The sequence below is a fragment of the Primulina tabacum genome, chromosome 10 (assembly GCF_025594145.1).
Source record: "Primulina tabacum isolate GXHZ01 chromosome 10, ASM2559414v2, whole genome shotgun sequence".
Classification (NCBI taxonomy): domain Eukaryota; kingdom Viridiplantae; phylum Streptophyta; class Magnoliopsida; order Lamiales; family Gesneriaceae; genus Primulina; species Primulina tabacum.
The window spans coordinates 41254593-41272906 of record NC_134559.1 but is presented as its reverse complement, the minus strand read 5'-3'; the positions used below and the strand labels follow the sequence as shown (position 1 = coordinate 41272906).

General features: G+C 45.1%; 19 non-coding genes and 4 pseudogenes across 19 annotated transcripts; all 23 read left to right on the top strand.

Moving 5' to 3' along the window:
* The first annotated feature begins 305 nt into the window (after positions 1 to 305).
* LOC142512302 (5S ribosomal RNA) lies at positions 306 to 421 on the top strand (annotated as a pseudogene).
* Positions 422 to 1092: 671 nt separating this feature from the next.
* Positions 1093 to 1210, top strand: LOC142511890 (5S ribosomal RNA; annotated as a pseudogene).
* A 677-nt stretch (positions 1211 to 1887) lies between these two features.
* On the top strand, positions 1888 to 2004 carry LOC142506846 (5S ribosomal RNA). Its single transcript, XR_012805121.1, has one exon. It is a non-coding gene; the product is annotated as a 5S ribosomal RNA (ribosomal RNA).
* A 683-nt stretch (positions 2005 to 2687) lies between these two features.
* LOC142513298 (5S ribosomal RNA) lies at positions 2688 to 2806 on the top strand. Its single transcript, XR_012809252.1, has one exon. It is a non-coding gene; the product is annotated as a 5S ribosomal RNA (ribosomal RNA).
* Positions 2807 to 3490: 684 nt separating this feature from the next.
* On the top strand, positions 3491 to 3609 carry LOC142508341 (5S ribosomal RNA). The gene has a single exon (XR_012806560.1). It is a non-coding gene; the product is annotated as a 5S ribosomal RNA (ribosomal RNA).
* A 683-nt stretch (positions 3610 to 4292) lies between these two features.
* LOC142506742 (5S ribosomal RNA) lies at positions 4293 to 4410 on the top strand. Its single transcript, XR_012805023.1, has one exon. It is a non-coding gene; the product is annotated as a 5S ribosomal RNA (ribosomal RNA).
* Positions 4411 to 5091: 681 nt separating this feature from the next.
* On the top strand, positions 5092 to 5210 carry LOC142516523 (5S ribosomal RNA). The gene has a single exon (XR_012812313.1). It is a non-coding gene; the product is annotated as a 5S ribosomal RNA (ribosomal RNA).
* Positions 5211 to 5884: 674 nt separating this feature from the next.
* LOC142513953 (5S ribosomal RNA) lies at positions 5885 to 6002 on the top strand. Its single transcript, XR_012809872.1, has one exon. It is a non-coding gene; the product is annotated as a 5S ribosomal RNA (ribosomal RNA).
* Positions 6003 to 6674: 672 nt separating this feature from the next.
* On the top strand, positions 6675 to 6793 carry LOC142514339 (5S ribosomal RNA). Its single transcript, XR_012810236.1, has one exon. It is a non-coding gene; the product is annotated as a 5S ribosomal RNA (ribosomal RNA).
* A 682-nt stretch (positions 6794 to 7475) lies between these two features.
* On the top strand, positions 7476 to 7594 carry LOC142506392 (5S ribosomal RNA). The gene has a single exon (XR_012804686.1). It is a non-coding gene; the product is annotated as a 5S ribosomal RNA (ribosomal RNA).
* Positions 7595 to 8276: 682 nt separating this feature from the next.
* LOC142506381 (5S ribosomal RNA) lies at positions 8277 to 8395 on the top strand. Its single transcript, XR_012804675.1, has one exon. It is a non-coding gene; the product is annotated as a 5S ribosomal RNA (ribosomal RNA).
* Positions 8396 to 9076: 681 nt separating this feature from the next.
* LOC142511705 (5S ribosomal RNA) lies at positions 9077 to 9194 on the top strand. Its single transcript, XR_012808768.1, has one exon. It is a non-coding gene; the product is annotated as a 5S ribosomal RNA (ribosomal RNA).
* Positions 9195 to 9875: 681 nt separating this feature from the next.
* LOC142506370 (5S ribosomal RNA) lies at positions 9876 to 9994 on the top strand. Its single transcript, XR_012804664.1, has one exon. It is a non-coding gene; the product is annotated as a 5S ribosomal RNA (ribosomal RNA).
* Positions 9995 to 10672: 678 nt separating this feature from the next.
* On the top strand, positions 10673 to 10790 carry LOC142513394 (5S ribosomal RNA). Its single transcript, XR_012809343.1, has one exon. It is a non-coding gene; the product is annotated as a 5S ribosomal RNA (ribosomal RNA).
* Positions 10791 to 11465: 675 nt separating this feature from the next.
* LOC142509819 (5S ribosomal RNA) lies at positions 11466 to 11584 on the top strand. The gene has a single exon (XR_012807970.1). It is a non-coding gene; the product is annotated as a 5S ribosomal RNA (ribosomal RNA).
* A 681-nt stretch (positions 11585 to 12265) lies between these two features.
* LOC142509961 (5S ribosomal RNA) lies at positions 12266 to 12378 on the top strand (annotated as a pseudogene).
* A 679-nt stretch (positions 12379 to 13057) lies between these two features.
* On the top strand, positions 13058 to 13176 carry LOC142509808 (5S ribosomal RNA). The gene has a single exon (XR_012807958.1). It is a non-coding gene; the product is annotated as a 5S ribosomal RNA (ribosomal RNA).
* A 682-nt stretch (positions 13177 to 13858) lies between these two features.
* On the top strand, positions 13859 to 13977 carry LOC142506359 (5S ribosomal RNA). Its single transcript, XR_012804653.1, has one exon. It is a non-coding gene; the product is annotated as a 5S ribosomal RNA (ribosomal RNA).
* Positions 13978 to 14656: 679 nt separating this feature from the next.
* LOC142506348 (5S ribosomal RNA) lies at positions 14657 to 14775 on the top strand. Its single transcript, XR_012804642.1, has one exon. It is a non-coding gene; the product is annotated as a 5S ribosomal RNA (ribosomal RNA).
* Positions 14776 to 15453: 678 nt separating this feature from the next.
* Positions 15454 to 15572, top strand: LOC142506336 (5S ribosomal RNA). The gene has a single exon (XR_012804631.1). It is a non-coding gene; the product is annotated as a 5S ribosomal RNA (ribosomal RNA).
* A 676-nt stretch (positions 15573 to 16248) lies between these two features.
* LOC142513204 (5S ribosomal RNA) lies at positions 16249 to 16366 on the top strand. The gene has a single exon (XR_012809164.1). It is a non-coding gene; the product is annotated as a 5S ribosomal RNA (ribosomal RNA).
* Positions 16367 to 17034: 668 nt separating this feature from the next.
* LOC142513951 (5S ribosomal RNA) lies at positions 17035 to 17152 on the top strand. Its single transcript, XR_012809871.1, has one exon. It is a non-coding gene; the product is annotated as a 5S ribosomal RNA (ribosomal RNA).
* A 681-nt stretch (positions 17153 to 17833) lies between these two features.
* On the top strand, positions 17834 to 17947 carry LOC142511019 (5S ribosomal RNA; annotated as a pseudogene).
* Positions 17948 to 18314: the final 367 nt, after the last annotated feature.

Sequence of the window (18314 nt, the reverse complement as noted above, 5' to 3'; positions counted from 1 at the left end):
TTATTTTTTTCTATTTTCGGAACATTATCGATTTTTGTTGTCGTGAGCCGGTTCTGTGCGGAAGGGTATGACGCATATTACTCCGGAGACGGTTAACTCATTAAAACATTATTTTCGACTGTTTTATCCATAATTACGTAACGTCGCGACACGAGTTCTTCCCAGGGAGGTCACCCATCCTAGCTCTGCCATCGCGCCAAACGCTTACTTCTGGTTATGATTGGCGAGAGCAGTGCCGCGTGTTGTCCATCGCCGCCCGCTCCCACGTACTCGAGGGATATAGAATAAACATCCCACTCAATGTCGGGTGCGATCTTACCAGCACTAATGCACCGATCCCATCAGAACTCCGAAGTTAAGCGTGCTTGGGCGAGCAGTACTAGATGGTGACACCCCCTGGGAAGTCCTCGTGTTGCACCCTTTTTCGTGTTTTTCTATTTTTGATTACTTTTGACAACATTTTCGGGAATCAAATCATCTGAATCTGCGATCGGGACCATATAAAGACCATTGAATGAAAGTAGATAGGGCACTGCCGATTTGGACAAATTGTAGTCTAATTTTGATGTAAACGGCAAACGCCGAGCCTGCATTACTAAGCAATGAGCTGACGAGATTTTAGCCGAAGTCCTTCTCTAAGACCCTCTAATTTCGATTTACCGCTTCTGTAAGCTTTCGGTTCCTCGAGAATCCGCTTAGGAAGGTTCGAAATTCGATTCCGTTCCATTTTATCGTAGCCCATCATAATAACTAGCTTTACATTCGTTATTTCCTTCTTCTTATTTTTTTTTCTATTTTCTGGAACAGTTATCGATTTTTGTTGTCGTGAGCCGTTCTGTGCGAAGGGTATGACCAGATTACTCCGGAGACTGTTAACTCATTAAAACAATTATTTCACTGTTTAATCCATAATGTACGTAAACGATCGCGACACGAGGTCTTCCCTAGGAGGTCACCCATACTACCTCTGCCATCGCGCCAGAACGCTTAACTTCATGGTTATGATTGGGCGAGAGCAGTGCCGCGTGTTGTCCATCGCCGCCCGCTCCACACGTACTCGAGGGATATAAGAATAAACATCCCACTCAATGTCGGTGCGATCATACAGCACTAATGCACCGGATCCATCAGAACTCCGAAGTTAAGCGTGCTTGGGCGAGAGCAGTACTAGGATGGGTGACACCCTGGGAAAGTCCTCGTGTTGCACCCTTTTTCGTGTTTTTCTATTTTTGATTACTTGTTGACAGACGATTTCGGCTCAAATCATCTGAATCTCGATCGGGACCAGATAAGACATGTGAAATGAAAGTAGCTCGGGCACTGCCGGATTTGGACAAAATTGTAGGCTAATTTGATTGTAAACGGGCAAACGGACGAGACTCATTACTACGCAATGAGCTGACGATTTTAGCCGAATTCCTTCTCTAAGACCCTCTAATTTGCGATTTACCGCTTCTGTTAAGCTTTCGTTTCCTCGAGAAATCCGCTCAGGAAGTTCGAAATTCGATTCCGGTTCCATTTTATCGTATCTCAGGCATAATAATTGGTTTGCATTCGTTATTTCCTTCTTATTTTTTTTTCTATTTTCTGGGAACATTTATCGATTTTGTTGTCGTGAGCCGGTTCTGTGCGGAAGGGTATGACGCAGATTACTCCGGAGACGGTTAACTCATTAAAACAATTATTTCGACTGTTTTAATCCATAATTTACGTAAACGGTCGCGACACGAGGTCTTCCCAGGGAGGTCACCCATCCTACCTCTGCCATCGCGCCAGAACGCTTAACTTCGTGGTTATGATTGGGCGAGAGCAGTGCCGCGTGTTGTCCATCGCCGCCCGCTCCACACGTACTCGAGGGATATAAGAATAAACATCCCACTCAATGTCGGGTGCGATCATACCAGCACTAATGCACCGGATCCCATCAGAACTCCGAAGTTAAGCGTGCTTGGGCGAGAGCATACTAGGATGGTGACCCCTGGGGAAGTCCTCGTGTTGCACCCTTTTTCGTGTTTTTCTATTTTTGATTACTTGTTGACAGACGATTTTTCGGCTCAAATCATCTGAATCTCGATCGGGACCAGATAAGACATGTGAAATGAAAGTAGCTCGGGCACTGCCGGATTTGGACAAAATTGTAGGCTAATTTGATTGTAAACGGGCAAACGGACGAGACTCATTACTACGCAATGAGCTGACGAGATTTTAGCCGAATTCCTTCTCTAAGACCCTCTAATTTGCGATTTACCGCTTCTGTTAAGCTTTCGTTTCCTCGAGAAATCCGCTTAGGAAGTTCGAAATTCGATTCGGTTCCATTTTATCGTATCCCAGGCATAATAATAGCTTTACATTCGTTATTTCCTTCTTCTTATTTTTTTTCTATTTTCTGGGAACATTTATCGATTTTTGTTGTCGTGAGCCGGTTCTGTGCGGAAGGGTATGACGCAGATTACTCCGGAGACGGTTAACTCATTAAAAACAATTATTTCGACTGTTTTATCCATAATTTACGTAAACGGTCGCGACACGAGGTCTTCCCAGGGAGGTCACCCATCCTAGCTCTGCCATCGCGCCAGAACGCTTAACTTCATGGTTATGATTGGGCGAGAGCAGTGCCGCGTGTTGTCCATCGCCGCCCGCTCCACACGTACTCGAGGGATATAAGAATAAACATCCCACTCAATGTCGGGTGCGATCATACCAGCACTAATGCACTGGATCCCATCAGAACTCCGAAGTTAAGCGTGCTTGGGCGAGAGCAGTACTAGGATGGGTGCCCCCCTGGGAAGTCCTCGTGTTGCACCTCTTTTCGTGTTTTTATATTTTTGATTACTTGTTGACAGACGATTTTCGGCTCAAATCATCTGAATCTCGATCGTGACCAGATAAGACATGTGAAATGAAAGTAGCCCGGGCACTGCCGGATTTGGACAAAATTGTAGGCTAATTTGATTGTAAACGGGCAAACGGACGAGACTCATTCCTACGCAATGAGCTGACGAGATTTTAGCCAAATTCCTTCTCTAAGACCCTCTAATTTGCGATTTACCGCTTCTGTTAAGCTTTCGTTTCCATGAGAAATCCGCTTAGGAAGTTCGAAATTCGATTCCGATTCCATTTTATCGTATCCCAGGCATAATAATAGCTTTACATTCGTTATTTCCTTCTTCTTATTTTTTTTTCTATTTTCTGGGAACATTTATCGATTTTTGTTGTCGTGAGCCGGTTCTGTGCGGAAGGGTATGACGCAGATTACTCCGGAGACGGTTAACTCATTAAAAACAATTATTTCGACTGTTTTATCCATAATTTACGTAAACGGTCGCGACACGAGGTCTTCCCAGGGAGGTCACCCATCCTAGCTCTGCCATCGCGCCAGAACGCTTAACTTCATGGTTATGATTGGGCGAGAGCAGTGCCGCGTGTTGTCCATCGCCGCCCGCTCCACACGTACTCGAGGGAAATAAGAATAAACATCCCACTCAATGTCGGGTGCGATCATACTAGCACTAATGCACCGGATCCCATCAGAACTCCGAAGTTAAGCGTGCTTGGGCGAGAGCAGTACTAGGATGGGTGACCCCCTGGGAAGTCCTCGTGTTGCACCCTTTTTCGTGTTTTTCTATTTTTGATTACTTGTTGACAGACGATTTTCGGCTCAAATCATCTGAATCTCGATCGGGACCAGATAAGACATGTGAAATGAAAGTAGCTCGGGCACTGCCGGATTTGGACAAAATTGTAGGCTAATTTGATTGTAAACGGGCAAACGGACGAGACTCATTACTACGCAATGAGCTGACGAGATTTTAGCCGAATTCCTTCTCTAAGACCCTCTAATTTGCGATTTACCGCTTCTGTTAAGCTTTCGTTTCCTCGAGAAATCCGCTTAGGAAGTTCGAAATTCGATTCCGGTTCCATTTTATCGTATCCCAGGCATAATAATAGCTTTACATTCGTTATTTCCTTCTTCTTATTTTTTTTTCTATTTTCTGGGAACATTTATCGATTTTTGTTGTCGTGAGCCGGTTCTGTGCGGAAGGGTATGACGCAGATTACTCCGGAGACGGTTAACTCATTAAAAACAATTATTTCGACTGTTTTATCCATAATTTACGTAAACGTCGCGACACGAGGTCTTCCCAGGGAGGTCACCCATCCTAGCTCTGCCATCGCGCCAGAACGCTTAACTTCATGGTTATGATTGGGCGAGAGCAGTGCCGCGTGTTGTCTATCGCCGCCCGCTCCACACGTACTCGAGGGATATAAGAATAAACATCCCACTCAATGTCGGGTGCGATCATACCAGCACTAATGCACCGGATCCCATCAGAACTCCGAAGTAAAGCGTGCTTGGGCCAGAGCAGTACTAGGATCGGTGACCCCTGGGAAGTCCTCGTGTTGCACCCTTTTCGTGTTTTTCTATTTTTGATTACTTGTTGATAGACGATTTTCGGCTCAAATCATCTGAATCTCGATCGGGACCAGATAAGACATGTGAAATGAAAGTAGCTCGGGCACTGCCGGATTTGGACAAAATTGTAGGCTAATTTGATTGTAAACGGGCAAACGGACGAGACTCATTACTACGCAATGAGCTGACGAGATTTTAGCCGAATTCCTTCTCTAAGACCCTCTATTTTGCGATTTACCGCTTCTGTTAAGCTTTCGTTTCCTCGAGAAATCCGCTTAGAAAGTTCGAAATTCGATTCCGGTTCCATTTTATCGTATCCCAGGCATAATAATAGCTTTACATTCGTTATTTCCTTCTTCTTATTTTTTTTCTATTTTCTGGGAACATTTATCGATTTTTGTTGTCGTGAGCCGGTTCTGTGCGGAAGGGTATGACGCAGATTACTCCGAGACGGTTAACTCATTAAAAACAATTATTTCGACTGTTTTATCCATAATTTACGTAAACGGTCGCGACACGAGGTCTTCCCAGGGGGTCACCCATCCTACTCTGCCATCGCGCGCCAGAACGCTTAACTTCATGGTTATGAGTGGGCATAGCAGTGCCGCGTGTTTTCCATCGCCGCCCGCATCCACACGTACTCGAGGGATATAAGAATAAACATCCCACTCAATGCCGGGTGCGATCATACCAGCACTAATGCACCGGATCCCATCAGAACTCAGAAGTTAATCGTGCTTGGTCGAGAGCAGTACTAGGATGGATGACCCCCTGGGAAGTCCTCGTGTTGCACCCTTTTCGTGTTTTTCTATTTTTGAGTACTTGTTGACAGACATTTTCGGCTCAAATCATCTGAATCTCGATCGGGACCAGATAAGACATGTGAAATGAAAGTAGCTCGGGCACTGCCGGATTTGGACAAAATTGTAGGCTATTTGATTGTAAACGTGCAAACGGACGAGACTCATTACTACCAATGAGGCTGACGAGATTTTAGCCGAATTCCTTCTCTAAGACCCTCTAATGTGCGATTTACCGCTTTCTGTTAGCTTTCGTTTCTCGAGAAATCCGCTTAGGAAGTTCGAAATTCGATTCCGGTTCCATTTTATCGTATCCCAGGCATAATAATAGCTTTACATTCGTTATTTCCTTCTTCTTATTTTTTTTTCTATTTTCTGGGAACATTTATCGATTTTTGTTGTCGTGAGCCGGTTCTGTGCGGAAGGGTATGACGCAGATTACTCCGGAGACGGTTAACTCATTAAAAACATTATTTCGACTGTTTTATCCATAATTTACGTAAACGGTCGCGACACGAGGTCTTCCCAGGTCACCCATCCTAGCTCTGCCATCGCGCCAGAACGCTTAACTTCATGGTTATGATTGGGCGAGAGCAGTGCCGCGTGTTGTCCATCGCCGCCCGCTCCACACGTACTCGAGGGATATAAGAATAAACATCCCACTCAATGTCGGTGCGATCATACCAGCACTAATGCACCGGATCCCATCAGAACTCCGAAGTTAAGCGTGCTTGGGCGAGAGCAGTACTAGGATGGGTGACCCCTGGGAAGTCCTCGTGTTGCACCCTTTTTCGTGTTTTTCTATTTTTGATTACTTGTTGACAGACGATTTTCGGCTCAAATCATCTGAATCTCGATCGGGACCAGATAAGACATGTGAAATGAAAGTAGCTCGGGCACTGCCGGATTTGGACAAAATTGTAGGCTAATTTGATTGTAAACGGGCAAACGGACGACTCATTACTACGCAATGAGCTGACGAGATTTTAGCCGAATTCCTTCTCTAAGACCCTCTAATTTGCGATTTACGCTTCTGTTAAGCTTTCGTTTCCTCGAGAAATCCGCTTAGGAAGTTCGAAATTCGATTCCGGTTCCATTTTATCGTATCCCAGGCATAATAATAGCTTTACATTCGTTATTTCCTTCTTCTTATTTTTTTTCTATTTTCTGGGAACATTTATCGATTTTTGTTGTCGTGAGCCGGTTCTGTGCGGAAGGGTATGACGCAGATTACTCCGGAGACGGTTAACTCATTAAAAACAATTATTTCGACTGTTTTATCCATAATTTACGTAAACGTCGCGACACGAGGTCTTCCCAGGGAGGTCACCCATCCTCTCCATCGCGCCAGAACGCTTAACTTCATGGTTATGATTGGGCGAGAGCAGTGCCGCGTGTTGTCCATCGCCGCCCTCCACACGTACTCGAGGGATATAAGAATAAACATCCCACTCAATGTCGGGTGCGATCATACAAGCACTAATGCACCGGATCCCATCAGAACTCCGAAGTTAAGCGTGCTTGGGCGAGAGCACTACTAGGATGGGTGACCCCCTGGGAAGTCCTCGTGTTGCACCCTTTTTCGTGTTTTTCTATTTTTGATTACTTGTTGACAGACGATTTTCGGCTCAAATCATCTGAATCTCGATCGGGACCAGATAAGACATGTGAAATGAAAGTAGCTCGGGCACTGCCGGATTTGGACAAAATTGTAGGCTAATTTGATTGTAAACGGGCAAACGGACGAGACTCATTACTACGCAATGAGCTGACGAGATTTTAGCCGAATTCCTTCTCTAAGACCCTCTAATTTGCGATTTACCGCTTCTGTTAAGCTTTCGTTTCCTCGAGAAATCCGCTTAGGAAGTTCGAAATTCGATTCCGGTTCCATTTATCGTATCCCAGGCATAATAATAGCTTTACATTCGTTATTTCCTTCTTCTTATTTTTTTTCTATTTTCTGGGAACATTTATCGATTTTTGTTGTCGTGAGCCGGTTCTGTGCGGAAGGGTATGACGCAGATTACTCCGGAGACGGTTAACTCATTAAAAACAATTATTTCGACTGTTTTATCCATAATTTACGTAAACGGTCGCGACACGAGGTCTTCCCAGGGAGGTCACCCATCCTAGCTCTGCCATCGCGCCAGAACGCTTAACTTCATGGTTATGATTCGGCGAGAGCAGTGCCGCGTGTTGTCCATCGCCGCCCGCTCCACACGTACTCGAGGGATATAAGAATAAACATCCCACTCAATGTCGGGTGCGATCATACCAGCACTAATGCACCGGATCCCATCAGAACTCCGAAGTTAAGCGTGCTTGGGCGAGAGCAGTACTAGGATGGGTGACCCCCTGGGAAGTCCTCGTGTTGCACCCTTTTCGTGTTTTTCTATTTTTGATTACTTGTTGACAGACGATTTTCGGCTCAAATCATCTGAATCTCGATCGGGACCAGATAAGACATGTGAAATGAAAGTAGCTCGGGCACTGCCGGATTTGGACAAAATTGTAGGCTAATTTGATTGTAAACGGGCAAACGGACGAGACTCATTACTACGCAATGAGCTGACGAGATTTTAGCCGAATTCCTTCTCTAAGACCCTCTAATTTGCGATTTACCGCTTCTGTTAAGCTTTCGTTTCCTCGAGAAATCCGCTTAGGAAGTTCGAAATTCGATTCCGGTTCCATTTTATCGTATCCCAGGCATAATAATAGCTTTACATTCGTTATTTCCTTCTTCTTATTTTTTTTTCTATTTTCTGGGAACATTTATCGATTTTTGTTGTCGTGAGCCGGTTCTGTGCGGAAGGGTATGACGCAGATTACTCCGGAGACGGTTAACTCATTAAAAACAATTATTTCGACTGTTTTATCCATAATTTACGTAAACGTCGCGACACGAGGTCTTCCCAGGGAGGTCACCCATCCTAGCTCTGCCATCGCGCCAGAACGCTTAACTTCATGGTTATGATTGGGCGAGAGCAGTGCCGCGTGTTGTCCATCGCCGCCCGCTCCACACGTACTCGAGGGATATAAGAATAAACATCCCACTCAATGTCGGGTGCGATCATACCAGCACTAATGCACCGGATCCCATCAGAACTCCGAAGTTAAGCGTGCTTGGGCGAGAGCAGTACTAGGATGGGTGACCCCCTGGGAAGTCCTCGTGTTGCACCCTTTTTCGTGTTTTTCTATTTTTGATTACTTGTTGACAGACGATTTTCGGCTCAAATCATCTGAATCTCGATCGGGACCAGATAAGACATGTGAAATGAAAGTAGCTCGGGCACTGCCGGATTTGGACAAAATTGTAGGCTAATTTGATTGTAAACGGGCAAACGGACGAGACTCATTCTACGCAATGAGCTGACGAGATTTTAGCCGAATTCCTTCTCTAAGACCCTCTAATTTGCGATTTACCGCTTCTGTTAAGCTTTCGTTTCCTCGAGAAATCCGCTTAGGAAGTTCGAAATTCGATTCCGGTTCCATTTTATCGTATGCCAGGCATAATAATAGCTTTACATTCGTTATTTCCTTCTTCTTATTTTTTTTTCTATTTTCTGGGAACATTTATCGATTTTTGTTGTCGTGAGCCGGTTCTGTGCGGAAGGGTATGACGCAGATTACTCCGGAGACGGTTAACTCATTAAAAACAATTATTTCGACTGTTTTATCCATAATTTACGTAAACGGTCCGCGACACGAGGTCTTCCCAGGGAGGTCACCCATCCTAGCTCTGCCATCGCGCCAGAACGCTTAACTTCATGGTTATGATTGGGCGAGAGCAGTGCCGCGTGTTGTCCATCGCCGCCCGCTCCACACGTACTCGAGGGATATAATAAACATCCCACTCAATGTCGGGTGCGATCATACCAGCACTAATGCACCGGATCCCATCAGAACTCCGAAGTTAAGCGTGCTTGGGCGAGAGCAGTACTAGGATGGGTGACCCCTGGGAAGTCCTCGTGTTGCACCCTTTTCGTGTTTTTCTATTTTGATTACTTGTTGACAGACGATTTTCGGCTCAAATCATCTGAATCTCGATCGGGACCAGATAAGACATGTGAAATGAAAGTAGCTCGGGCACTGCCGGATTTGGACAAATTGTAGGCTAATTTGATTGTAAACGGGCAAACGGACGAGACTCATTACTACGCAATGAGCTGACGAGATTTTAGCCGAATTCCTTCTCTAAGACCCTCTAATTTGCGATTTACCGCTTCTGTTAAGCTTTCGTTTCCTCGAGAAATCCGCTTAGGAAGTTCGAAATTCGATTCCGGTTCCATTTTATCGTATCCCAGGCATAATAATAGCTTTACATTCGTTATTTCCTTCTTCTTATTTTTTTTTCTATTTTCTGGGAACATTTATCGATTTTTGTTGTCGTGAGCCGGTTCTGTGCGGAAGGGTATGACGCAGATTACTCCGGAGACGGTTAACTCATTAAAAACAATTATTTCGACTGTTTTATCCATAATTTACGTAAACGGTCGCGACACGAGGTCTTCCCAGGGAGGTCACCCATCCTAGCTCTGCCATCGCGCCAGAACGCTTAACTTCATGGTTATGATTGGGCGAGAGCAGTGCCGCGTGTTGTCCATCGCCGCCCGCTCCACACGTACTCGAGGGATATAAGAATAAACATCCCACTCAATGTCGGGTGCGATCATACCAGCACTAATGCACCGGATCCCATCAGAACTCCGAAGTTAAGCGTGCTTGGGCGAGAGCAGTACTAGGATGGGTGACCCCCTGGGAAGTCCTCGTGTTGCACCCTTTTCGTGTTTTTCTATTTTTGATTACTTGTTGACAGACGATTTTCGGCTCAAATCATCTGAATCTCGATCGGGACCAGATAAGACATGTGAAATGAAAGTAGCTCGGGCACTGCCGGATTTGGACAAAATTGTAGGCTAATTTGATTGTAAACGGGCAAACGGACGAGACTCATTACTACGCAATGAGCTGACGAGATTTTAGCCGAATTCCTTCTCTAAGACCCTTTAATTTGCGATTTACCGCTTCTGTTAAGCTTTCGTTTCCTCGAGAAATCCGCTTAGGAAGTTCGAAATTCGATTCCGGTTCCATTTTATCGTATCCCAGGCATAATAATAGCTTTACATTCGTTATTTCCTTCTTCTTATTTTTTTTTCTATTTTCTGGGAACATTTATCGATTTTTGTTGTCGTGAGCCGGTTCTGTGCGGAAGGGTATGACGCAGATTACTCCGGAGACGGTTAACTCATTAAAAACAATTCGACTGTTTTATCCATAATTTACGTAAACGGTCGCGACACGAGGTCTTCCCAGGGAGGTCACCCATCCTAGCTCTGCCATCGCGCCAGAACGCTTAACTTCATGGTTATGATTGGGCGAGAGCAGTGCCGCGTGTTGTCCATCGCCGCCCGCTCCACACGTACTCGAGGGATATAAGAATAAACATCCCACTCTTGTTGGGTGCGATCATACCAGCACTAATGCACCGGATCCCATCAGAACTCCGAAGTTAAGCGTGCTTGGGCGAGAGCAGTACTAGGATGGTGACCCCCTGGGAAGTCCTCGTGTTGCACCCTTTTCGTGTTTTTCTATTTTTGATTACTTGTTGACAGACGATTTTCGGCTCAAATCATCTGAATCTCGATCGGGACCAGATAAGACATGTGAAATGAAAGTAGCTCGGGCACTGCCGGATTTGGACAAAATTGTAGGCTAATTTGATTGTAAACGGGCAAACGGACGAGACTCATTACTACGCAATGAGCTGACGAGATTTTAGCCGAATTCCTTCTCTAAGACCCTCTAATTTGCGATTTACCGCTTCTGTTAAGCTTTCGTTTCCTCGAGAAATCCGCTTAGGAAGTTCGAAATTCGATTCCGGTTCCATTTTATCGTATCCCCATAATAATAGCTTTACATTCGTTATTTCCTTCTTCTTATTTTTTTTCTATTTTCTGGGAACATTTATCGATTTTTGTTGTCGTGAGCCGGTTCTGTGCGGAAGGGTATGACGCAGATTACTCCGGAGACGGTTAACTCATTAAAAACAATTATTTCGACTGTTTTATCCATAATTTACGTAAACGGTCGCGACACGAGGTCTTCCCAGGGAGGTCACCCATCGCTCTGCCATCGCGCCAGAACGCTTAACTTCATGGTTATGATTGGGCGAGAGCAGTGCCGCGTGTTGTCCATCGCCGCCCGCTCCACACGTACTCGAGGGATATAAGAATAAACATCCCACTCAATGTCGGTGCGATCATACCAGCACTAATGCACCGGATCCCATCAGAACTCCGAAGTTAAGCGTGCTTGGGCGAGAGCAGTACTAGGATGGGTGACCCCCTGGGAAGTCCTCGTGTTGCACCCTTTTCGTGTTTTTCTATTTTTGATTACTTGTTGACAGACGATTTTCGGCTCAAATCATCTGAATCTCGATCGGGACCAGATAAGACATGTGAAATGAAAGTAGCTCGGGCACTGCCGGATTTGGACAAAATTGTAGGCTAATTTGATTGTAAACGGGCAAACGGACGAGACTCATTACTACGCAATGAGCTGACGAGATTTTAGCCGAATTCCTTCTCTAAGACCCTCTAATTTGCGATTTACCGCTTCTGTTAAGCTTTCGTTTCCTCGAGAAATCCGCTTAGGAAGTTCGAAATTCGATTCCGGTTCCATTTTATCGTATCCCAGGCATAATAATAGCTTTACATTCGTTATTTCCTTCTTCTTATTTTTTTTCTATTTTCTGGGAACATTTATCGATTTTTGTTGTCGTGAGCCGGTTCTGTGCGGAAGGGTATGACGCAGATTACTCCGGAGACGGTTAACTCATTAAAAACAATTATTTCGACTGTTTTATCCATAATTTACGTAAACGGTCGCGACACGAGGTCTTCCCAGGGAGGTCACCCATCCTACTCTGCCATCGCGCCAGAACGCTTAACTTCATGGTTATGATTGGGCGAGAGCAGTGCCGCGTGTTGTCCATCGCCGCCCGCTCCACACGTACTCGAGGGATATAAGAATAAACATCCCACTCAATGTCGGGTGCGATCATACCAGCACTAATGCACCGGATCCCATCAGAACTCCGAAGTTAAGCGTGCTTGGGCGAGAAGTAGGATGGTGACCCCCTGGGAAGTCCTCGTGTTGCACCCTTTTCGTGTTTTTCTATTTTGATTACTTGTTGACAGACGATTTTCGGCTCAAATCATCTGAATCTCGATCGGGACCAGATAAGACATGTGAAATGAAAGTAGCTCGGGCACTGCCGGATTTGGACAAAATTGTAGGCTAATTTGATTGTAAACGGGCAAACGGACGAGACTCATTACTACGCAATGAGCTGACGAGATTTTAGCCGAATTCCTTCTCTAAGACCCTCTAATTTGCGATTTACCGCTTCTGTTAAGCTTTCGTTTCCTCGAGAAATCCGCTTAGGAAGTTCGAAATTCGATTCCGGTTCCATTTTATCGTATCCCAGCATAATAATAGCTTTACATTCGTTATTTCCTTCTTCTTATTTTTTTTCTATTTTCTGGGAACATTTATCGATTTTTGTTGTCGTGAGCCGGTTCTGTGCGGAAGGGTATGACGCAGATTACTCCGGAGACGGTTAACTCATTAAAAACAATTATTTCGACTGTTTTATCCATAATTTACGTAAACGTCGCGACACGAGGTCTTCCCAGGGAGGTCACCCATCCTAGCTCTACCATCGCGCCAGAACGCTTAACTTCATGGTTATGATTGGGCGAGAGCAGTGCCGCGTGTTGTCCATCGCCGCCCGCTCCACACGTACTCGAGGGATATAAGAATAAACATCCCACTCAATGTTCGGTGCGATCATACCAGCACTAATGCACCGGATCCCATCAGAACTCCGAAGTTAAGCGTGCTTGGGCGAGAGCAGTACTAGGATGGGTGACCCCCTGGGAAGTCCTCGTGTTGCACCCTTTTTCGTGTTTTTCTATTTTTGATTACTTGTTGACAGACGATTTTCGGCTCAAATCATCTGAATCTCGATCGGGACCAGATAAGACATGTGAAATGAAAGTAGCTCGGGCACTGCCGGATTTGGACAAAATTGTAGGCTAATTTGATTGTAAACGGGCAAACGGACGAGACTCATTACTACGCAATGAGCTGACGAGATTTTAGCCGAATTCCTTCTCTAAGACCCTCTAATTTGCGATTTACCGCTTCTGTTAAGCTTTCGTTTCCTCGAGAAATCCGCTTAGGAAGTTCGAAATTCGATTCCGGTTCCATTTTATCGTATCCCAGGCATAATAATAGCTTTACATTCGTTATTTCCTTCTTCTTATTTTTTTTTCTATTTTCTGGGAACATTTATCGATTTTTGTTGTCGTGAGCCGGTTCTGTGCGGAAGGGTATGACGCAGATTACTCCGGAGACGGTTAACTCATTAAAACAATTATTTCGACTGTTTTATCCATAATTTACGTAAACGGTCGCGACACGAGGTCTTCCCAGGGAGGTCACCCATCCTACTCTGCCATCGCGCCAGAACGCTTAACTTCATGGTTATGATTGGGCGAGAGCAGTGCCGCGTGTTGTCCATCGCCGCCCGCTCCACACGTACTCGAGGGATATAAGAATAAACATCCCACTCAATGTCGGGTGCGATCATACCAGCACTAATGCACCGGATCCCATCAGAACTCCGAAGTTAAGCGTGCTTGGGCGAGAGCAGTACTAGGATGGGTGACCCCCTGGGAAGTCCTCGTGTTGCACCCTTTTCGTGTTTTTCTATTTTTGATTACTTGTTGACAGACGATTTTCGGCTCAAATCATCTGAATCTCGATCGGGACCAGATAAACATGTGAAATGAAAGTAGCTCGGGCACTGCCGGATTTGGACAAAATTGTAGGCTAATTTGATTGTAAACGGGCAAACGGACGAGACTCATTACTACGCAATGAGCTGACGAGATTTTAGCCGAATTCCTTCTCTAAGACCCTCTAATTTGCGATTTACCGCTTCTGTTAAGCTTTCGTTTCCTCGAGAAATCCGCTTAGGAAGTTCGAAATTCGATTCCGGTTCCATTTTATCGTATCCCAGGCATAATAATAGCTTTACATTCGTTATTTCCTTCTTCTTATTTTTTTTCTATTTTCTGGGAACATTTATCGATTTTGTTGTCGTGAGCCGGTTCTGTGCGGAAGGGTATGACGCAGATTACTCCGGAGACGGTTAACTCATTAAAAACAATTATTTCGACTGTTTTATCCATAATTTACGTAAACGGTCGCGACACGAGGTCTTCCCAGGGAGGTCACCCATCCTACTCTGCCATCGCGCCAGAACGCTTAACTTCATGGTTATGATTGGGCGAGAGCAGTGCCGCGTGTTGTCCATCGCCGCCCGCTCCACACGTACTCGAGGGATATAAGAATAAACATCCCACTCAATGTCGGGTGCGATCATACCAGCACTAATGCACCGGATCCCATCAGAACTCCGAAGTTAAGCGTGCTTGGGCGAGAGCAGTACTAGGATGGGTGACCCCCTGGGAAGTCCTCGTGTTGCACCCTTTTTCGTGTTTTTCTATTTTTGATTACTTGTTGACAGACGATTTTCGGCTCAAATCATCTGAATCTCGATCGGGACCAGATAAGACATGTGAAATGAAAGTAGCTCGGGCACTGCCGGATTTGGACAAAATTGTAGGCTAATTTGATTGTAAACGGGCAAACGGACGAGACTCATTACTACGCAATGAGCTGACGAGATTTTAGCCGAATTCCTTCTCTAAGACCCTCTAATTTGCGATTTACCGCTTCTGTTAAGCTTTCGTTTCCTCGAGAAATCCGCTTAGGAAGTTCGAAATTCGATTCCGGTTCCATTTTATCGTATCCCAGGCATAATATAGCTTTACATTCGTTATTTCCTTCTTCTTTTTTTTTTTCTATTTTCTGGGAACATTTATCGATTTTTGTTGTCGTGAGCCGGTTCTGTGCGGAAGGGTATGACGCAGATTACTCCGGAGACGGTTAACTCATTAAAACAATTATTTCGACTGTTTTATCCATAATTTACGTAAACGTCGCGACACGAGGTCTTCCCAGGGAGGTCACCCATCCTACTCTGCCATCGCGCCAGAACGCTTAACTTCATGGTTATGATTGGGCGAGAGCAGTGCCGCGTGTTGTCCATCGCCGCCCGCTCCACACGTACTCGAGGGATATAAGAAAAACATCCCACTCAATGTCGGGTGCGATCATACCAGCACTAATGCACCGGATCCCATCAGAACTCCGAAGTTAAGCGTGCTTGGGCGAGAGCAGTACTAGGATGGGTGACCCCCTGGGAAGTCCTCGTGTTGCACCCTTTTCGTGTTTTTCTATTTTGATTACTTGTTGACAGACGATTTTCGGCTCAAATCATCTGAATCTCGATCGGACCAGATAAGACATGTGAAATGAAAGTAGCTCGGGCACTGCCGGATTTGGACAAAATTGTAGGCTAATTTGATTGTAAACGGGCAAACGGACGAGACTCATTACTACGCAATGAGCTGACGAGATTTTAGCCGAATTCCTTCTCTAAGACCCTCTAATTTGCGATTTACCGCTTCTGTTAAGCTTTCGTTTCCTCGAGAAATCCTCTTAGGAAGTTCGAAATTCGATTCCGGTTCCATTTTATCGTATCCAGGCATAATAATAGCTTTACATTCGTTATTTCCTTCTTCTTATTTTTTTTTCTATTTTCTGGGAACATTTATCGATTTTTGTTGTCGTGAGCCGGTTCTGTGCGGAAGGGTATGACGCAGATTACTCCGGAGACGGTTAACTATTAAAACAATTATTTCGACTGTTTTATCCATAATTTACGTAAACGGTCGCGACACGAGGTCTTCCCAGGGAGGTCACCCATCCTACCTCTGCCATCGCGCCAGAACGCTTAACTTCATGGTTATGATTGGGCGAGAGCAGTGCCGCGTGTTGTCCATCGCCGCCCGCTCCACACGTACTCGAGGGATAAGAATAAACATCCCACTCAATGTCGGGTGCGATCATACCAGCACTAATGCACCGGATCCCATCAGAACTCCGAAGTTAAGCGTGCTTGGGCGAGAGCAGTACTAGGATGGGTGACCCCCTGGAAGTCCTCGTGTTGCACCCTTTTCGTGTTTTTCTATTTTTGATTACTTGTTGACAGACGATTTTCGGCTCAAATCATCTGAATCTCGATCGGGACCAGATAAGACATGTGAAATGAAAGCTCGGGCACTGCCGGATTTGGACAAAATTGTAGGCTAATTTGATTGTAAACGGGCAAACGGACGAGACTCATTACTACAATGAGCTGACGAGATTTTAGCCGAATTCCTTCTCTAAGACCCCTAATTTGCGATTTACCGCTTCTGTTAAGCTTTCGTTTCCTAGAAATCCGCTTAGGAAGTTCGAAATTCGATTCCGGTTCCATTTTATCGTATCCCAGGCATAATTAGCTTTACATTCGTTATTTCCTTCTTCTTATTTTTTTTTCTATTTTCTGGGAACATTTATCGATTTTTGTTGTCGTGAGCCGGTTCTGTGCGGAAGGGTATGACGCAGATTACTCCGGAGACGGTTAACTCATTAAAACAATTATTTCGACTGTTTTATCCATAATTTACGTAAACGGTCGCGACACGAGGTCTTCCCAGGGAGGTCACCCATCCTAGCTCTGCCATCGCGCCAGAACGCTTAACTTCATGGTTATGATTGGGCGAAGCAGTGCCGCGTGTTGTCCATCGCCGCCCGCTCCACACGTACTCGAGGGATATAAGAATAAACATCCCACTCAATCGGTGCGATCATACCAGCACTAATGCACCGGATCCCATCAGAACTCCGAAGTTAAGCGTGCTTGGGCGAGAGCAGTACTAGGATGGGTGACCCCTGGGAAGTCCTCGTGTTGCACCCTTTTCGTGTTTTTCTATTTTTGATTACTTGTTGACAGACGATTTTCGGCTCAAATCATCTGAATCTCGATCGGGACCAGATAAGACATGTGAAATGAAAGTAGCTCGGGCACTGCCGGATTTGGACAAAATTGTAGGCTAATTTGATTGTAAACGGGCAAACGGACGAGACTCATTACTACGCAATGAGCTGACGAGATTTTAGCCGAATTCCTTCTCTAAGACCCTCTAATTTGCGATTTACCGCTTCTGTTAAGCTTTCGTTTCCTCGAGAATCCGCTTAGGAAGTTCGAAATTCGATTCCGGTTCCATTTTATCGTATCCCAGGCATAATAATAGCTTTACATTCGTTATTTCCTTCTTCTTATTTTTTTTTCTATTTTCTGGGAACATTTATCGATTTTTGTTGTCGTGAGCCGGTTCTGTGCGGAAGGGTATGACGCAGATTACTCCGGAGACGGTTAACTCATTAAAAACAATTATTTCGACTGTTTTATCCATAATTTACGTAAACGGTCGCGACACGAGGTCTTCCCAGGGAGGTCACCCATCCTAGCTCTGCCATCGCGCCAGAACGCTTAACTTCATGGTTATGATTGGGCGAGAGCAGTGCCGCGTGTTGTCCATCGCCGCCCGCTCCACACGTACTCGAGGGATATAAGAATAAACATCCCACTCAATGTCGGTGCGATCATACCAGCACTAATGCACCGGATCCCATCAGAACTCCGAAGTTAAGCGTGCTTGGGCGAGCAACTAGGATGGGTGACCCCTGGGAAGTCCTCGTGTTGCACCCTTTTCGTGTTTTCTATTTTGATTACTTGTTGACAGACGATTTCGGCTCAAATCATCTGAATCTCGATCGGGACCAGATAAGACATGTGAAATGAAAGTAGCTCGGGCACTGCCGATTTGGACAAAATTGTAGGCTAATTTGATTGTAAACGGGCAAACGGACGAGACTCATTACTACGCAATGAGCTGACGAGATTTTAGCCGAATTCCTTCTCTAAGACCCTCTAATTTGCGATTTACCGCTTCTGTTAAGCTTTCGTTTCCTCGAGAAATCCGCTTAGAAGTTCGAAATTCGATTCCGTTTATTTTATCGTATCCCAGCATAATAATAGCTTTACATTTTTCGTTTTCCTTCTTCTTATTTTTTCT